Genomic DNA, 20,095 nt, shown 5'->3' on the forward strand with positions numbered 1-20,095 from the left:
AAATGGTGGGTGACAGAGTGACTTGGAGGCGTTTTGTCTGTGGCCACCCTTTGCGGGATTAGGGCGTCGGGCTATAGATAGATAGATAGATAGTGAAGAATCAGGGATAACACCCACACCAACCTGAGCTGTGCCAGAAATCTGAGATCCATAACATACTGATTTGGACCACTGGCGGTGCCAGTGGCCTTGGGGCACCCTGCCAGGCACAATCAGTCACAAGGACACCCATCCCAATGCATCTTGGCACCATGACTGTCCCAACATTTTTCTTCTGAAGGGGCAGCTTCCTTGGGCACTACTCCCAGTTTCGAGCACCTCTCTAGCAGCCAGAAGCCGCAGCTGGGAAACACTGCAGTGTCCTGCATCCTCTGGCACAGGTAAGAGCCCCAGTGCTAGCCCCAATTAAGAGTGGTGTGGTAACTGATTTCACCAGTCCCACCTCAGCTTTTCTGCCACAGGTTGTAGAGGCACATTTAACCACTACGTGCCGGGTGACAGGATATGCTGATGCGATTTTGGTACATTGATGCTTCTTTATTCCTGAGTGAACAACATTATAGAGCACAACTTCATATTTAGACTTAAACAGTTTTCCACACAGATCACACTTAAATCTCTTTACTCCAGAATAAGTCAACAAATGCTGGTTGAGGTTGGTTTTCTGAACAAATAATTTTAATCATTCCAGACATTCGTAATTTTTTTCGCCAGTGTGCGTTGCTAAATGCATAGCTAAATCCCTCTTACCTCTAAAAGGCTTATTACAGAAATCACGCTTGAATCTTTTTATTGATGAATGCACAGTTATATGTTGGTTGAGGTACTTACTACATATGAACATCTTCCTACATTCTCCACATCCACATTTTTTGCTATGTGAAGTAATGAGTGTCTCGTGAGGCTGCTTTTCTTACTGAAAAATTTACCACACTGCAAACATTCAACCTTCTTTCCTTCTCTATGAATTACAAAATGTCTTACTAAATCTCTGAGCTTTAAAACTCTTATTGCATTCACCACACTGAAAATGCTTTATTGCAGAGTTCACCTCCATGTTGGATAAGCTCTGACTTGCACCTAAACTGCTTCTCACACTCAATGCACTCAAATTTTTTCACCTGTGAGTGACTTTGTAAGTGTTTTGTCAGGTTAGTTTCACAGCCAAATAATTTACCACATTCCAGACATTCAAATTCCTTCACTTTTTTACGTATCAGAGAATGTCTGGCAAGGTCACTTCTTCGGTTAAATATTTTACCACATTCCAGGCACTTAAATTCCTTGACTTTTGTATGTGTTACAGAGTGCCGGGTGAGGTGGTATTCATGATCAAATAATTTACCACATTCACTGCACTCAACTGACTTTGTTCTTGCATGAGTTTCGTGTGTCACCCACAGAACAATTTTCACTAGAGAATGCTTTGCCACATTCCAAACATGCAAATTTCTTATGCTTTTTTGTGTTGTATATGATGTTTGAGAGGAGCTGTGTCTTGCTACAGCTCACATCCTCCTCCTTCTCATCCTGTACTGTCTCAATTTGTTGTTGCTCAATCACATCCATGACAACTCTTCATGCATATAAAATTATTGTCAACTTAATTCTATTCACTTCAACAAAGGCAAAATTTAACATCCACTACCAGGAATACCTCAGCTCAATTTCAGACCTCTGCGAACGAGAAGCATTTATTTATTTTTTCCATCTCGTGCACTCCTAAGTTCCGTTCATTCCCTTACCAAACACCAACAAACGGCTGGTCCCCAACAAATGAAACAACTCTGACATCATTTCTACCATGATATACTTAGGAACACCGCATAAAAAAAAGGTGTGATAGCACTGGATGGGGTGTTTAGATATTGTCAGTGGGGATTTATGGATAGGCACTGAAAATGTCCTACTAATATAAAATACTGACATTCCTAAGATAAATGCAACCGATTCCATGTTCTCACAGTAGCCAGTCAATTGCTCTACCCAAACAGCTTTCCCTTCCCCTTAACAGACTGTCCTAACATAAAGCTTACGGTCTCCTGTCTCAAAGACTCTTTCAAACTGATGATGTTATTTCAAGTCATTCTTGCTACCAAATGACAATTCTTTGGCGAGAACTCTAATACTGAGGGAGTTTAATGGACAGTATTTCTAACCCCATCCTCACAAGAGGTATCCCAAACTTCAAAAAAATTGTCTGGTGATAACACGAATGAAATTTTATATTGACAATATAACTCGAGTGAAGAAGTTAACTGGGAGTTCACTTCATGTGTTGAAAAAAAAAAAAAATCCACTCATAACACAAATACCATATAGGAAAACATTACAAAAACTGCATACTAAGATTACTTGTCTCTAATGTGGGAGGAAACAGGAAGAAAAAAAATACCTTGTACAATAACACTGGAGTGGCCTCACTTGAATCACTTGCTGTTGTCAGCTATTCACCATTCATGCAGCTAAATAGATTCTGTGTTCCTGCTGCACCCTTTCTTGTCCTTGCTATCCTATCAGTCATGAATCTGCAACAGGTTCTACCATTAGCTAAGTAGTTCTTCTAAGACTCACTGAAACCTAACATCACCACAGCACAATTGCTCTCCAACTGACAAACTTTTGAGTTAGGAGCCTTCATAAACCTTTATATACAGGAGGGGGAGAGAGAGAGAGAGAGAGAGAGAGAGAGAGTAATGAGGAAGTGAAAGAGCATGCGTGGTGTGGATGTGGATGTGATAGGAAGTGTTAAGAGAAACACACTGAGATGGTTTGTTCATGTGGAGAGGATGGAGAGCGAGAGACTGATGAGGAGAGTGTATGTGAGTGAGGTGGAGGGGGAGGCCAAGGATGAGGTGGAGGGATGTGGTTGAGAAGCATATGAGAGAAGAGGGTGTGAGCTGGGAGCAGGGCAGTGAAATGGTGGGGGACAGGGCGACATGGAGGCAATTTGTTTGTGGCCACCCCTTACGGGATTAAGGTGTCTGGCAACATATATAAATATATATATATAATGTGACATCTAAAATGTACTATAGTGTATATTGTCTAATGCTTATTAAGATTTAATGGTACCGTACCGGTATTAATGATTAAATATATTTACAAAGCAAAGGGTATAACAATGGTGTTTCAGCTTATACCAATACCTGTGTTCACCAATGATTTGTACAGTATATTTCTGGTCTCGTATAGTAGTGAATTTCAGCTTCCAAAATTATCTAGTAATGAATCAACTCTCAGAACCAATGATGTCTGTAGGGAGGGGAGAAACAGCTACCCAGGATGAATGTCTATATTGTATTACTGACAACGACTGTACAAAGGTGTATGCAAGCCTATAATTTTTTACAGTAATTTATGGAATACCTGTAATTCTTAGATGTGATCAGCCTGCATCTCACATTCCAGAGGGTTGTCAGCAACAATACAGGAAGATCAGACATACTCTATCATTATCAAATGCTTTAGAAAATTATTGTCAAAAACTGGGGGATTGTCCACACCTTTGTGCTGTCAGTTTTAATCCCTTGAATCAAAGTACTGTAATAATCTTTTCATTCTTGCTGCTAGCGATAATTTTACTTAATTTAGGAGTCTCATAATAGAAAGGGCTTACTTAGGTTGTATTTAACCTCTCCAGTTTGAAAAGTCTATGCTATGTCTGTATTTCCTACTGCCTATGACCCGTCTTTCAAATGCAGTGTATCCAGGCATCTTGAAATGAACAGATCTTGAATTTGGCTCTCTGTTACCCTGTTTCTGTTTTTTCTTGGAGGGAACAATCTCATGGGTTTCTGGCCTTTGGTTCCTTCTTCCTCGCATAGAGAGGGAGAGAGAAAAAAAAAGCAAACAAGTTTTGATGAAACAGTCAAACAGTCTTTCAGTATAAAACAATCTGGGGGTGGCACATTTGTGAGCTTTATTTTTAACAGCAAAAAGTCACAGGTTCTCCTGCATTCCTGTATTATATGCATGAGATACTAGACCATAAGGAAAAGCCTGCTCCTTATTTGAAACTCTGGCCTGTAAGTTTAAGTCAGCATTAATGATACCTGAATTCTCTCAGAATCTTGGCTGGCTTGTTGCTGTCACTGTGTATGTACAGTGCTGTGCTAAAGTCTGGTACAATACAGTACCAACATTTGGTGAAGTACTTGTGTGGTGAGGTGCCAATGTCTGGTCAGGAGTCTACATCTGGTGAGGAGCTGATGTCTGGTGTGGGGCCTATGCTTGGTACGACACCCATGTCAGGTTGCATCCCTTCTATCTATCTTTCTATTGCCAGGTGCCTTAATCCCGTAACAGGTGGTCACAAACAAACTGCCTCCATGTCGCTCTGTCTCACATCATTTCGCTGCCTCCCCCCCCAGCTTACCCCTCCCTCTTTCCACTGATATTTTTCATATTAATCAGTACAGGCCAACCTCATTATACGATAACCATTAGGTGATGGTTTGCTAATAATATCTTAAACATTTTATCACTTTTTTTCTACATACGATTGACATTTTCATTTATATGACTATTATTATGGCGTCTGGCAATAGATAGACAGATAGATAGATGACTCCCCAGAGAGCACCATTACAGTTGTCAATTTCACCTATGGTATACAACTGCTACCATCCCTACTTGCAATATACGATACACCATTATCTTCCGATTCTCCATGAACGTGACCCGATCGCACAGAGGTTGGTTTATATTGTATACTGTACACCACCAGACAATTCCACTCAATCTAGGAAGAATATCTCACAGTGCAAGGGTTAATGAAAGCTATATCTAACCCCTACAATTTTAAAAACTTCTTCTATACCATGTGAATTTAGGATGATTTATCAGTTTGAGTACTGTAGTTAAATCACACCAAAATACACTTTAAATAGGTATCCTGAAAGGTATGCCGATGTTTGTGGCACTGCAAAGGGTTTTTAGGCACAGTATAATTATGGCTGCAAGGGCCAGTTTTGTGGAGGCACCAGTTATTCATACGTTTCACCATTTGTGGGGTCTCTTATGCATCCCCTGCATATATGGAGGGCCCACTGAATGAATGATATATATATATGTAAATAACATCCAGGAACAGATAAACATTAAGTCGTGTGTGTGTGGACGCACATGTGCGTGTATGTGTACTTTATCTTTTTTTTGGCAATCAAGCTTACAAGGGGAAAAAAAAAAAATTACAATGAATAATTTTAGCTGATACAACTTTAAACAATATGATATGATTTTATTTTCAGTTACATAAATACATTTCTTAGGGCAACAAATCTTTGGTATGACCTAGATCTGAAGTTTATTTTAAACTGCATATACAATTTAACCCTTATTAATACACAAAGATATTCTGTCACAAGATAGTCTTCACCAAAACACAACTGGTTGAAAAGTTCAATTCAATAGAAATTTACCAAGCATTACCGAAAGTCAAAATTCATCAATACTTACAAGAGTAAAAATTCACTGACCATTCCCTGCCATATCTCATTCCTCACCTGCCATTTCTCACTCCTCACCATGTGTCAGGGAGAATTCCTCTTCTCATGTTATACCATTTTGTGCTTCACTGCATAAAAGTATTTCACTTAACTTCTCCAAAGCCACAGTTGCCCCAGCAGCATTGGCAAACTTCTGACTGTGATAGTACATGGAGATACTCAGTCATAAGCACGATGCCTGAACTCTCTCAGACTCTGGGTGAGCTTCATGTTGCCCTTGCATATGTCTGGAGAGGTTTCCATATCTGGCAAGGAGCTCATGTCTGGTAGCATTCCAATGTTTGGTGAGGTGTTCATGTCTGGTGATGTGTCTGTGTCTGGTGAGATACCTATTACTGGTAAGTGTCCAATGTTTGACTGCATGTCTGCTGAACTGGAGAGCGAAACACTATGAGAGAGGTTTACATGTCTTGTTAAGTCACTTTTACGTGCAAAAGATTTCCCACACTCACCACAAATGAAATTCTGAATTTCACAGAAGCCTTTTAAGTGCTGACTGAGGTGGCATTTACGAGCAAACGGTTTACCACATTTTGGACATTCATGAGTCTTCACTCCAGTATGAATGACGCTATGGATATTAATTTCATACTTAGATTTAAACAGCTTTCCACACACATCACATTTAAACTTTCTTACTTCTGTATGAGTCAACATGTGCCGGTTGAGATTGCATTTCCGTGCAAATAATTTCCCACACTCCACGCAATCGAATTCTTTTACTCCTGTGTGAATTATGAAATGAATATTTAAATCCTTCTTAGTTTTAAAAGACTTACCACACTCCTCACACTCAAAGTTTTTCTCTGTAGAATGAGCAACCATGTGCAACCGGAGACCAGACTCATATGCAAATGCTTTCCCACACTCTCTACACTCAAATTCCTTAGCTGCTCCATGGTGAATCGATAAGTGTGTCCGTAGGCTACTTCTGGTATAGTACATTTTAAAACACTGGTGACATTCATACTTTTTAACTCCAGTGTGAATTGCATGATGTGCAGTCAAATGTTTACGGGCTTTAAAACATTTGCCACATTTACTGCACTCAAAATTTCTCGCTGTGGAATGTGTTACCATGTGTTTGGCAAGGGAAGCTTTACTATGAAACAGCTTCTCACATTCCAAACACTCAAACTTCTTAACCTTTGGAGACGAGTGGAAGACATTGTGTGGGATGGCCTGTGTCTCGCTAACACACGTCTCTTCCTTCATCATCCTGTACTGTATCAACTGATTCTTGCTTAATCACATTCATCATTTCACTTCTGCCTTAATGAACATTTTGACAAACTAGTATTATTCTCTTCTACCAAATAAACTGGATTTCAAGACTGTCAACATGGTATTCGGCTATTATTTTTAGTCAATTGAGAAAAGTTAGACTTAAACCCGTCCACTGAGAGTGTTCACTATTATTAAACTGACATTCTGAAATTAAGATGGTACGATCATACTTCTCACTAACCATCACTCGTCATTTATTATTATTATTTTTTTAAAACAAAACATCACTGTATCCCATGCATCAGAATTTTACCAATACCATAGTGTCCATTCCAACCACTACACAGTACTGTGCCCATTCTTTTTTCACACTGCAAAAACAGACACTCAATAATTACTCCTGAATGTGGAAAGGTACAGTACTAAAAAAAACACTCTTGTACATATCATAAAGTGGCCTCACTTGTGTATCACTTGCTGGTGTCAGTCCTTCATCATTTGCAGGTCTACAGATTTGCTGTTCTACTCCACTCATGTCCTCCTTGTTTGAACTCAGTCATGAACCTGCAACAGGCCCTGCCATTAGACACATACTGTATACCTGGTAGTATTTCTGTGACTGTCTGAACTTCCACATCTCATTACAGTATTTGTGCCAGGACTGCAGAGGAGACCAATCCATGCAACAACAATGCCACTTACTGAGTTTGACATTTTGAAGGGAGAACAATAATAGTAATAGTATTATTAATGACAGTTATAAATAATATAATGATATAAGATAATGATGATGATGATGATAAATACAGTAAAACTAGTCTTAATAGTAATAATAATAATAATAATAATAATATAAAATATACTACAAAATTAATCATCATCAATATTACACTTCCTCTCTACATGAATTAATGAGACTCAGAGCTTATGGACCTGTGATTTCATCCACGGCCATATATCAAAGGGGAATGGAAACACGCATGGCAACTGATCCACTGAGACTTGGGGTAGTTTTTTCCTCTACTCTGTAACTCCAGACAACTTTTTTTCAGTTTAGAACAGATGCTGCCTTTCTCCAACAGTCCACCATCATCTTTTCATGGGACTGGGAAGTAGCTGCGGGACATCTGTATAACGTGGGACTTGAGTCGCCCAGATACATCAGTGCCACCACATGAAGGTGCCCTTCCCCAACAATCTCAAAAAAAATTTCTAGCATTTAACAATGGTTTTATGTACACTAATTATTGCCCTGACCAGGCACAACAATCTCGAAAAAAATTTCTAGCATTTAACAATGGTTTTATGTACACTAATTATTGCCCTGACGAGGCACATTATCTGAATGAAACTACATTGATCTGTTTAAAGAACAGCTGTAAAACAGAACTGATAAATAAATTCAGAAATGACTCACGGGACAAAGACTTTAACACGAAATATTTATTGACACTCTACATACCGAAGAACTGCAGAGGAAACCTACATTTCATAAGTCCTTACTGAATAAGCACAGAAACTCACTCCACTTGCATGAAGCAGATTTGGAAAAAAAAAAAAAAAGTGTGGTGACATAGCACCTACATAACCAGACTAATGCATATTATCTCTTGTCATATTTCTATGTGAATACATTCAGAGATGCCAATGCAGACACAGAAGTGGTAGCCACAAACAGCACTGTTAGTGAAGACAATTAATGAGTCCTCACAACTATTCACCTCTTCATCTACAATCTCTGTCCTCCACTGCCCAGATTGTCCAATGTGTTAGTTATCAATGCTTCCAGTTACTCTAACTCTAACCCCTTGAATCTGATGATGCATCCTCTACAGCAAACTCTCGTTTTCTGATTGACCAATATGTGATCGTTTGCTTAAAATCTTTTTAGCACCCTTTTGATATAACATCAAAATATGAGTACTCTAACTTATGACTGTCAATGCTGCTTATACAAATGCTAAGAGCTCTACTTTTGATATATGATCAGCTGTTATTCTATCAGTTTTCTGTGAACATAACCCAACTGTATAGTGAGGCTGACTTGTTATTTATTTCTGCCACTTCTGGACAAACTAATTCAAATTAGGAAAGATTTTATGAAGAAGTTAATGGTGGTTATATTTGGCTTCACCAGCTCATAAGGTCTCTCCTATACATTACAGTGTATACCATCAAGAGTGAGGGGGTTAAGGCTAGGAAAATATATCAAAATGCTGCCAAAATACCGGAAATCAAGGACTGATTTGCAAAACTCTGAGCATGAAAACAAATGCACTATGTATCAGTGCTTGGTGAGGCTGGCAACACCAACATTGCTGTACAGTGAATTCAGCTCTTAATAACACTAGCTGAGTGAGTTTTTGGCTGGATGCTTTGGTAAGTTGCCAGGCTCACACAGACATTTAATCTAGTAGCCTGCAGGAGGACGATGCTGCCTCCTGCAGTCCATCAACCTACTTTCTGGGGTCAGGAAGAGCTGAGGGATATTTAACCACAAACCTCTGCTGCCTCATGATATTGGTGCCATAATGTGAAGGTGTCTCTCCAGCACCACCACTTGAAGTAAAAGGGGCTAAACCTAGTGAACTCTAGCAGCCTAACCTTGGATCCCTATGCCAGAAAGGGGTTATATAATATAGAACTAGCTATTAAAGTGTTGGAAAGAAGGAACTAAAGGCAGACAGCATGCATTACACTCAGTTATTATTATTTTTTTTTATCGAGGTGAAGAAGTACTTAACAGGTTGGTAATGACTGGCTGAATGCATTATGTCCCAATAACACTGCTGTATTTCAATTCTCAGTGCCGATTCACATTACCGGTCATTACTTGAAATACAGTATCAGACATGTTGCATTCAGCCAATCATCAGCAACCTGTCAAGTGCATCATTGCCTTAAAAAAAAAAAAAAAAAAAAAAAAAAAAAAATATATATATATAGTATACAGTAGGTGTCCCTTTTTTCCATTAATAATGATAAAGAATCACTGAAAGAGACATGGCAATACAGTACACAGTATTTTTAAAAATTACTTGTAGTACGAATCTGACCCTAATATTGAATGCTTATTATCTATGATTGTAAAATAATCTGTACCATGGATTTTTGGACAACCCTTGTAATAACTGTTGGATATGCCTCTGGGAGCCCATGGATAATATACTTGTGCAGGGAAGGTAACATGGCAGAATAATTGGGGGGCGGGGAGTACAAAGTAGTAACATGAGAAGTATGGTACAATAATACAATACATGTATACTCAACAAAATTATAAACGCACGAAGAAGTTATTTTGTTTTATTTACTGATCCAACGGAAAATAAATCCGCACATTAATTTTTATTTTATTCTGGACATAGTACTGAAATCACATTAACATTATTAACGAATTTCTGTGAACAAATCACAACTTATCACAGCCTAAAGAGACAAGGGGTCAGCAGTCTGAGTTCACAGCTCTTAGTACCGAGTGGGTCCACCATTGGCATTGCGCAAAGCGGTACACTTCCAGCGCATAGAGTTCACCAGATTGTCAATGGTGGCCTGTGGAATGTTCGCCCACTCCTCCTGCAGTGCAACTCGGATCTGGCGCACGTTTTCTGGCACTGGAACACGCTGCCTCACACACTGATCCAGAACATACCAAACATGTTCTATTGGCGACATACCGGGAGAATATGCTGGCCAATTCAGGACAGGAACATCCTCGTCATCCAGGAACTCCGTGCAGATCCTGGCAGTGTGCAGTCGGGCATTATCATGCTGGAATGTCACATGATGGAGGCGGACAAATGGCACGACACTGGGCCTCAGGATCTCGTCGCGATACCGCTGCGCGCTCAGGTTGCCCTCAACGAAATGCAGCTGGGTACGCTGTCCATGGCAAATGCCTGCTCAGACCATCACACTTGCACCACCATGTGCCACCCGACGCACGACATTGACATCAGCATAATGCTCGCCCACACGTCGCCATACGTGTTGCCTACCATCGGCGCAGTAAAGTTGATAGCATGATTCATCGCTGAACAGCACTGTCCTCCACCACGCAAGTCTCCACCGAAGGTGACGGTTAGCCCAGTCGAGTCGGTTCTGCAGGCGTACGGGGGTCACGTCCAAACCCCGGTGCGGTCGATGGGTGCGGAGACCTGCCTCCCTCAGACGATTTCTGACCGTCTGAGCCGAGATCCGCCTGTTGTGGACTCCGACCGTCTCATCTGCAGTCCGGGTGGCTGGGCACAGGCGATCACGCAGGTGCTGGAGTTGCATGTGCCGATCTTGTGCGGGAGTGGTCACACGTGGTTGGCGGGCATGTGGCTGGTTCACAGTGCTGCCAGTTTCTCGGAACTGACTTCTAAGGTGACTGATGGTTGAATGATGCACATTCAATTGTCCGGATACCGCTGTCACAGACATTCCAGCATTAAGCATGCCAATGGCACGCTCCCTCATGGCTTGTGACATCTGTGGCATTGTGACTTCTGACAAAAGTCCACATTTCAGGCTGGCCCTTTATTGTCCCAAGTGCAAGGAGTGACTGTGTACTGGTCACGCTCACTGACCAACTCCTCACCATGCTCTGAGCAGCTCATGACTATAATGACTCAATAAGCTCAGTGGGGGTGGTCGGTGAGTAGTGGGTTGCCATAACTGAGCAAAACAAGCCGTTCAGTACACCCACAAAAACAATTTTATGGAAAATTCTATAACAGGTCACACTAACTCCACATTTTTGGTTTGTGCGTTTATATATTTGCTGAGGGTATATATACCTATACTAAGCCAAGCCAGAGTACCTAAAAAAAAAAATTCATACAATTATTTGCTCAATATACCTAACCACACAAATTTTTCACAACAGCTGTTGGCACATAAAAATATGATGCATGTAACATCATGTGATTAAGTACCGTACCTCTGTACCTGCATAATGACATCTTTCAAATTTCATTATGGCAACTGAGAGATGAGTCTAATCAGAATAGAAGTAGCTAATCCCTTAAGTTATAAAAACAATATGCTCACCTATGCAAAGGCTTCCATGAAAATTAGGTAACAAAATTGCTTTTCACACACACACACACACACACACACACATACAAAACAACCAGGTATTATCCTAACCCCCCCAAAATAACATCAACACTGTAAAGTCACCCCTTTACTACTCTTTTCACTTTAACTTGGCTTAGAACTGACACCTCTGCACCTTGACTGCTTAGCTATAACAAGAAAGCTATGCAGTAACACAGCTTTAGTCACAAAGAAGTGGTTTGGAAAGGATTTAAAACTATTATATTATCCTACTCTGCCACTGACCTCTAAGAGGCTGCAAAAGGGCAAAAACATCAGGGAAAAAAAAAAAAAAAAGTTTTAGCTTACAAAACCTCTTATATAAATTTTTCTCCCAGCAAATAGGACTCTGCAAAATAATCACTTTTCTTCCATCACATTTCCTCTGCAAATTGGTCTGAGATTATTATTGAACTTGGGGATGGGGAAGAGTCTGTGGGAGGAAACCCCTCCTCCACATTAGGCACTGTTTGCATTAGAAAACAACATAAAACTCAAATGAATCGCACCCAAAAATCTACCAAGAAAAAAACATCTGAAAGTAAAAATTAGAGTGGGCTTATATATCTTTGCTGATGAAACCTATTAAGTATACAGTACAAGAATGGTCTCCACGGACCAAGGGAGACATTGACAAGTTGGAGATCAAGAGATGGGCTATGAAGCTGGTGCCACAGCTCTGCAACTTGCCATATAAGACAAGAATTTTCAGGCTGGGACTTACAACCTTGCAAGAAAGAAGGACAAGAGGAAACCTGATTAATGTTTTTCAGGTCCTGAAAGGTTCTGACAGTACCAACCCACACCAATTTTTCCAAAGAGCACTGAATAGACCAGACAGACAGACACAACAGGCCACAGTCTCAAACTTGTCAAACCAAGGCACAGAACTACCAAGCACAAAATTTTTGCTGATGCGAGACCTGTAAACAAATGGAATAGTCAGCCTGAATACGTAGTGAACTGCCCGTGTTAATGCATTCAAGAATAAGTATGACCACTACATGAATGAATCCCTGAGAAGAGGCAATCCCTAAGAGTTCTGGTTCCCTAGCCTCTTAACCATCACTAAGGTACGCAATCACTTAGGCAAAAATTACCTTGATGGTGAGGCTGGCAGAGTCCACATTACTTGCACAGACTGCTCTCCTGCTGTTTTCTCATTAAACTACCTGAAACAGAATAAAAAAACTGGTTAAAAAAAATATATATAAAACTATTACCTTCCAAAGCAAAATCACGTCCAAACTTTTTTGTGGCCTTGTGTGATTTTGATCTAAACTGTATTGAGAAGTTTGTCATCGTTCATATGCCACATACTTAAGAATAATTAAGGTAAACGGGTACTCACAAGCATGTATCTTCTGTACAAAACCCCTGCAAAATACTGTCATTCCGTCCACATATTTCTCGTATTGTTTTGGTTTATTATGTAATCTTGTACTCAGGACCGGGCTCTCTTCCTGTATTTCTTTTCCTTACATTTGCGTCTCACATCAAACTAGCCGGTTCTATCCATTTCATAACTGTAATTTGCTTTACAAAACTATCTAGCGTCTTTTTACCAAACTAATTTTTCTCCAGGGTTAATTCCCACGACAGGATTGTCCCGTAAGTTACGACCAATCTCTCCGTACAACGATTATGAACTTTTTATACAAAGCAATAATTGATGTAGTGGTGGGTGGTGGCGACCATCATCCACTCACTTGATGTAGTGCTGCTTACTTCTTCCTTTGCCGTTATCATTCTTTTTCTGTGCCTGCCCTCCTCTCTTCCTATTTCTCCCATCTTTCCTGTCACTTCTTATTGCTTTTCTTTCCATTACAGGTGGCTTTACACTGAGTGACAAGCCAAATGGTTTCCTGTAAGCCAAGAAACCATTTACAACGCTGGGCGGTAACCATATAACCAAACCATACGTGCTCCCTTTTACGTGTCAACAAGTGGGTTGGAGGGTTAGTGCCCCTCCCTGTAAAACAAAGAACTCAGAGTCAAATGGCCACCCCTTACGGGATTATGGCGTCTGGCAATAGACAGATCGATAGATAGAATAATTGATGTAGTTTGAATAAATAGGTAAGTGCCCCATTATATAAAACTTAATATTTCTTTCGACAATCTACGGAATACGATTGCCATTAAGAATGTATTACCTATTATATGAAAATTTATTGTAATTTCCTCCGATAATCTACAAAATTTCACTGAAGATCCAAGAGCACACTGCAGCCTGATAAAAAGGTGGAAACAATACCTTCGTAACATATTATAATACCTCACGCTCCTCTGCTTCAGTACCAGGACAAAATACAGCTCAGGCACAATCCACTATCAGCTCCCCAAACACACACGTGGAAAACAGAAAATATTGTCGCACTCGGTATACTATTACGACAATAAACATTTCAGTCAATCTCATATACCTCGCTCTCACAAGAGTCCTCCTCCCCTCTTTCTTTCGAAGTGTCCAGCAGAAGTGCCAGTAACCAGACTGGAATAATTTAATAAGTGCAGTCCGTGACCTAAATGCGAGTAAATGAGACGAGAGAGAGAGAGAGAGAGAGAGAGAGAGAGAGAGAATGAAAGGGAAGGGGGATGTGAAACATATTTCTATTTATAAAAGAGAGAGAGAGAGAGAGAGAGAGAGAGAGAGAGAGAGAGAGAGAGAGAGAGAGAGAGAGAGAGAAAGGAAGTCAAACAACCTTACCATGAAAATCTGGAATTAGCCTACATATTCAGTTGGCTACTTAAGTGCAACAACCATGATTCTGGTAATTCAGTTTGGCCCCACCTTTACACACACAGGCAGACCTTATGTGATATGGAAGAGAGTGGATTGGTGTAGTCCAGTGAATTGGAAAAAAAAGAAAGAATAGGAAGAGAAATGTTTGAAAGAATAAGAAAAGTGTGAAGAAAAGGTAGCCTGGGAGAAACAATGTATCGGAGGTTATGATGATTACACAGCTCTTGGCAAGGGATATGATGCCAACTACTGATAAATGAAAAAGAAAATATTTTGGAACACACACCAGACTCATGACAAGAACTGCTTGTAGTGAAGAGGCATTTTTGCAGACTGAGACTTCAGAGTTGCTTGGATGCTTGTGAATGGCAATGTCTGAAAGTTTGTGAAGATACGTCAAGCAATGGTTGCCGAGAGAGAAGTAATGGTATACTGTGTTGGTGGATGGAGAAAGACTTTGATTTGTGGAAAATTTTACTGCCTTCAGCCCAAGGTCATATTTTTCAATTTTAGAAAGCCACCTTCAAGTGGTTTTACTTTTTATTCAACTCTTGTTATGAAAAGATTATGTACTGTACCATCCATCCATTTATCATCCAATCCTACACTGCCCCATGAGGAGCGTAGGAGCCCGGGACTAGGCAGTTGGTCCCGACATTTAAGATGAGAAGAAATGAGGGAAGCATGCCTCAAGGAAATTAAGTGGCTGGAAAAAAATATATATATATATACCATACTGTGCAGTACAAACACAAGAGAACTACATGGTGTCGTACTCATTTTACTTTAACTTGGTCCATACATTATTTTGCAGCTTATTTCACATGGCTCAATGGCAGTGAAAGACAATACCAGTACTGTACTGCTGTTCTATAGCCTTTGTATAGTACTGCATGATTGTTACCAAATTCTACAGTTAATATATGGTGAAAATCCAGCATTCAAGATGGAGCGATGGCAGTTGCCAAGTTAAGAGAAAAATGAGAATGACACCCACATTAACAAATATATGTGAGACACTGGTAGCACATGAGTCTGACAAGTTGTGAGAGGTAAATATAGAAATAGACCCTAGGGTGGGAAAGGAGGTCCAGATGATGATAATGAAAAATATGTGCTGAATTGGTTGGACAGGAAATATTAATACTCATAAAAGATATAGGGGAAGGAAATCTGTTAACAAAAGGAAGTGTGCAAAAATGATAGTCTTAAAGAAAATCAATATGACTGGGACAGCAAAGAGGAATATGAATGAGTCTGAGGGAAAGAGAAGGTGTGAAAGGCAAAGATGATATGGTAAGTGAATGAGTGAGACAGTGAGCTGTGGAATGTGATGAAACAAAAGCACAGATGAAGAGATGCCGATGGATGAAGCACACTGCCCAAGAAAAGTATCCTTGCTTTTGCCACCTTTACATTTTGAAATAGTTGATGAAATCTGAAATATTCTCCAGACTTCTTACTTATGTGTATGGATGCTATTTCCAGTAATACTGCATAATGACAGATCTTTATATGACGTTTGAATTACAGTACAGATAAAGAAATATTAACGACAAATATATGGTACAGCATTCTGTTTCTCACACCAATAGTGGTAATAGTAATAGCCCCCAGACTCATCTGAAACGTGAATTAGGTGGACTGCAGGTTTAAGTCAATTTTCTGCAGGTCACCATCCTTCTTTGGGGGGATAGGGCAGTTGAGTGACCTAGATATATCAATGCCACTACATAAAGGCTTCTCTCCCCAGTACCTCTCACAACAGTAAGACTACGAAGTAATATAGTTTAAAATATTTAATTTCAACAGCATACAGAAGTTCAGTTAAAATGCTGTATTACAAAACAGTCTGAATCTTAGTGGAGATGATGATACTCTACATCAATCACATTCCTGATGCCTGAACTCTCTCAGACTCTGAGTAAGGTTGCTACTATCACTGCACATATCTGCTGGGACACCCATGTATGGCTGTGTGTCAGAGGAACTTGAAAGAGAAGCACTGTGAAAAATATTTATATGTTCAACTAAATTATTATTGTGCAGGAAAGACTGTCCACATTCACTGCATCTAAACTCCTTCCCTCTTGAGTGAGTCTTGAAGTGTCGGTTGAGGTGACATTTACGAGCAAATACTTTATCACATTCCGTACATTCATACTTCTTCTCCCCTGAGTGAGTAATGCTATGGAGAAAAACTTCATATTTGGACTTGAAAAGCTTCCCACACTCGTCACACTTAAACTTTCTAACTTCTGTGTGAGTCAGTGTGTGTCGGTTAAGGTTGCACTTTCGAGCGAATAATTTTCCACATTCCAAGCACTCAAAATCCTTCACTCCTGTGTGGATCACAAAATGTGCATCTAAATCCTGCTTCACTTTAAAAGACTTGCCACATTCATAACACTTATAATTTTTTTCTGCTGAATGTACCCTTTGCCTGTGCTGTTTCAGGTTCTTCTTGCAAATGAATAACCTCCCACATTCTTCACATTCAACTTCCTTACGTATTGCATGAGTTACTGAGTGCTTGTTCAGCGCAGCTTTGCTATAAAACATTTTATTACATTCTGAACATGGAACATTTTTTACTGCTGTGTGAAGTATAAGGTGATTAAGTAAAGTTCTCTGAGTTTTAAAATACTTTTCACATTCCTCACATTTAAAATTTGTCACTGTGGAATGCACTTGCATGTGACTGTTAAGAAGTGACTTGCTAGTAAACTGCATCTCACATTCCGAACACTCAAACTTATTAACCCCCAGAGCTGTGCTGAAGACGGTATGTGGTATGTCCTGTGTGTCACTAATACACATGTCCTCCACTCTGCCATCTTGTAATGTTTCAAGTGTCTGTTGCTTTATCACATCCATCACTACACTTCTGGTTTTATGCACTTGAAAACCACAATACAGTATTTCTTTGTTCTCTTACCACACAGCCAGACCTAATTTATGGACACGTGATAAAATACAATTACTGTACTATTGTTCTCTGTTCCTTTTACGCTTAAACCTAATTAATGAACATTTGAAAAATTATACAATTCTTTGTTCACTTCTCAATCCGCCAAATCAAATTCATGAACACTTGAAAACAATTGCATTCTTTGTTATCTTACCACATAGCCAGACCCAATTTATGAACCCTCAATAAATACAATTACCGGTATAGTCTACCTATCTACCTAAGCTGCTTCCCCCAAGGAAAGGGAGGTAGCCGAGACAGGACGACACCCTCCCAATTTACTCATCCATTCAAACACATTCATTTGCATCTTAGCCCAAAGGGGAGAAGAGACAGATCCTCACCACACCACACCGCACAAGGGTAAACTGCGCAGTGCAATTATAATACTGGTACAGTATATTCAGTTTTCTTACCCACACAGTCAGACATACAGTACTTTATGAACATGTGACAAATAAAATTATGTTATCATGTATTTTTTTGTTCCTCTCTTTCCCCTCAGCCAAACCTAATTTATGGACACTTTATATACACATTTGTAACGTTCTTTGTCATCTTACCACACAGCCAGATCTATTTTCTGCCAACAAAGTAATCAGTGATCATTCCATCACTTGATTAAACCTTGTCCAAATAAAGAATAGTACCATACCAAGCATCTCTGACAAGCTGATTCTAACCAACATTCCAGTTCACACACTTAAAATAAAATCCTTTTGTAACCAAACATTTGCATTATAAGTATCACATATTCTACTCCTACGAAAAATATGGTAAGGAACACTTCTTTCAACTGTACAGACTCAGAAACTTAAAAGATTATGTCTCTCATAGCGCCAGGAATTTTCTCAAATGAACAAAACTGTCATCTTAAATGTCAGGACCAACTTGCCTAGCCCCGGACTCCTACACTCCTCATGGGGCAACATAGGATTGGATGATGGATGGATGGATGGAACAAAACTGTCTGATGTTATAGTTCTTTCAACTTAACTTGGCCCAGATTTTAATTCTTTTGCAGCTTATTTCACACTCAATGGCAGAAAAAGACAATGCAACAGCCCAACAGCCTTTCCCTATCACTTCTTCATGACTAGCACCATATTCTAATGTTAATCTGTGCTCATACAGTACCTCGGCATTCAAGTTGGAGTGATGACAGTTTTAGGCTGTGTTAGAATAAAAAGAGTAAAGAATAAATATATTTCTTAGATATATCAATTGCATACAAAGAATTAGGGTATTCAAAGATAATATTTTTAGCCTCTGATGCCTAATATCTCTCCCAGTTAAACAAGCCTTTGATGCCTAGTATTTTTTCAAGTTAAACAATACCCTCTGGTGTTATCTTGAAAAAAGCATCGAAGTATCCAAACTGCAGTACAAGGGTTAAAACTGCCAATCCCGTGTTACTCCTCTGAGGTGTAGGAGCCTCAGACTAGGCTACTGACGTCCAGTACACTTAAGAGTAGATGACCAGCTTACTTCCCTTGATGGCATTACTTGATCTACACCTTCCAGTAACCTCTTGGGGATCCAGCTTATGTTCATGGCTAGAATGTTACTCCAACTGTGGCATTTTAACCACTCAACTACCATGCACCTATAAAGAATTCTTGCACAGAGACACAAGGGTTGCCTCACTTGTATCAGTTTTTTGTTAAGGCAATGGAGAAGGAAGCAAATACTTGAAGTCCACAAAACTGTTCCCTCCAAGAAACAACAAAGAAACGAGAGTCAAATATAAGATCCATTTGTTGCCATAGCCAGTCCTTTGTCCCTCACGTTGCTGCTGACTTGCTGTTTTTTCTTCACGTTTGTCCTTGTGGTCTGAACTCAGTCATGAACCTGAAACAAACCCTGCCATTAATCAAGTACGATATGGTATCTCTGATTCTGTTAACCCATTAAGTACAATGATCTATTTAAATGACTTATTATGGCTAACTTTGTATAAGTTTACCCAGCTTTATGATGGCATCTTTTCATAAAGGGATTAGTGACGGCTATGCTGAAATTTTCAATGCTAAGTCTATCCATCTATAGCTAGACGCCCTAATTCCGTAAGGGGTGGCCACAAAGAAATCACCTCCATGTTGCATTGTCTCTCGCCATTTCAATGCCTTCCCCTCAACATCCCTCTCTCTCATACATTGTACCATCCCACTCCATCCCTCCATCTCATCCTTGGTGTCCCCCTCCCTCTCCATCCATCCACTTCATTCACATACACTCTCCTCATTAATCTCTCACTCTCCATCTTCTCCACATGGCCAAACCAGCTCAATGTATTTCTCCTAATGTTTTCTAATACTTCCACATCCACACCACAACAATCCTTCGCCAGTCTGTCTCTTCATGTAGGCTAACTCCACATGCTGCTCTCAAATACCGGTAACTCATTTCTACCGCTTTCACTCTTGACTCCTATCCTTCCAGCAAAGTCCAAGCTTTGTTTGGAAAAAGAATACAATACTTTACTTATTTATTTATTTCAACGATGACCCAAGGTTTTCTTCGTGTTTCAAGTGCTTCAATTGATTTTTATGCTAACTTGTC

General features: G+C 39.8%; 1 long non-coding RNA gene across 1 annotated transcript; it reads right to left on the minus strand.

Annotated features, from left to right (window-relative positions):
• Nucleotides 1-5,094: 5,094 nt before the first annotated feature.
• LOC145409005 (uncharacterized) lies at nt 5,095-13,214 on the minus strand. The gene is made up of 4 exons (XR_013899032.1): nt 13,168-13,214; nt 12,917-12,988; nt 7,201-7,301; nt 5,095-5,883 (listed from the first exon to the last, which is right to left on the minus strand). It is a non-coding gene; the product is annotated as an uncharacterized LOC145409005 (long non-coding RNA).
• Nucleotides 13,215-20,095: the final 6,881 nt, after the last annotated feature.

The sequence above is a fragment of the Coenobita brevimanus genome, chromosome 79 (assembly GCF_032717465.1).
Source record: "Coenobita brevimanus isolate Jiangsu-jjx chromosome 79, ASM3271746v2, whole genome shotgun sequence".
NCBI classification, from domain to species: Eukaryota; Metazoa; Arthropoda; class Malacostraca; order Decapoda; family Coenobitidae; genus Coenobita; species Coenobita brevimanus.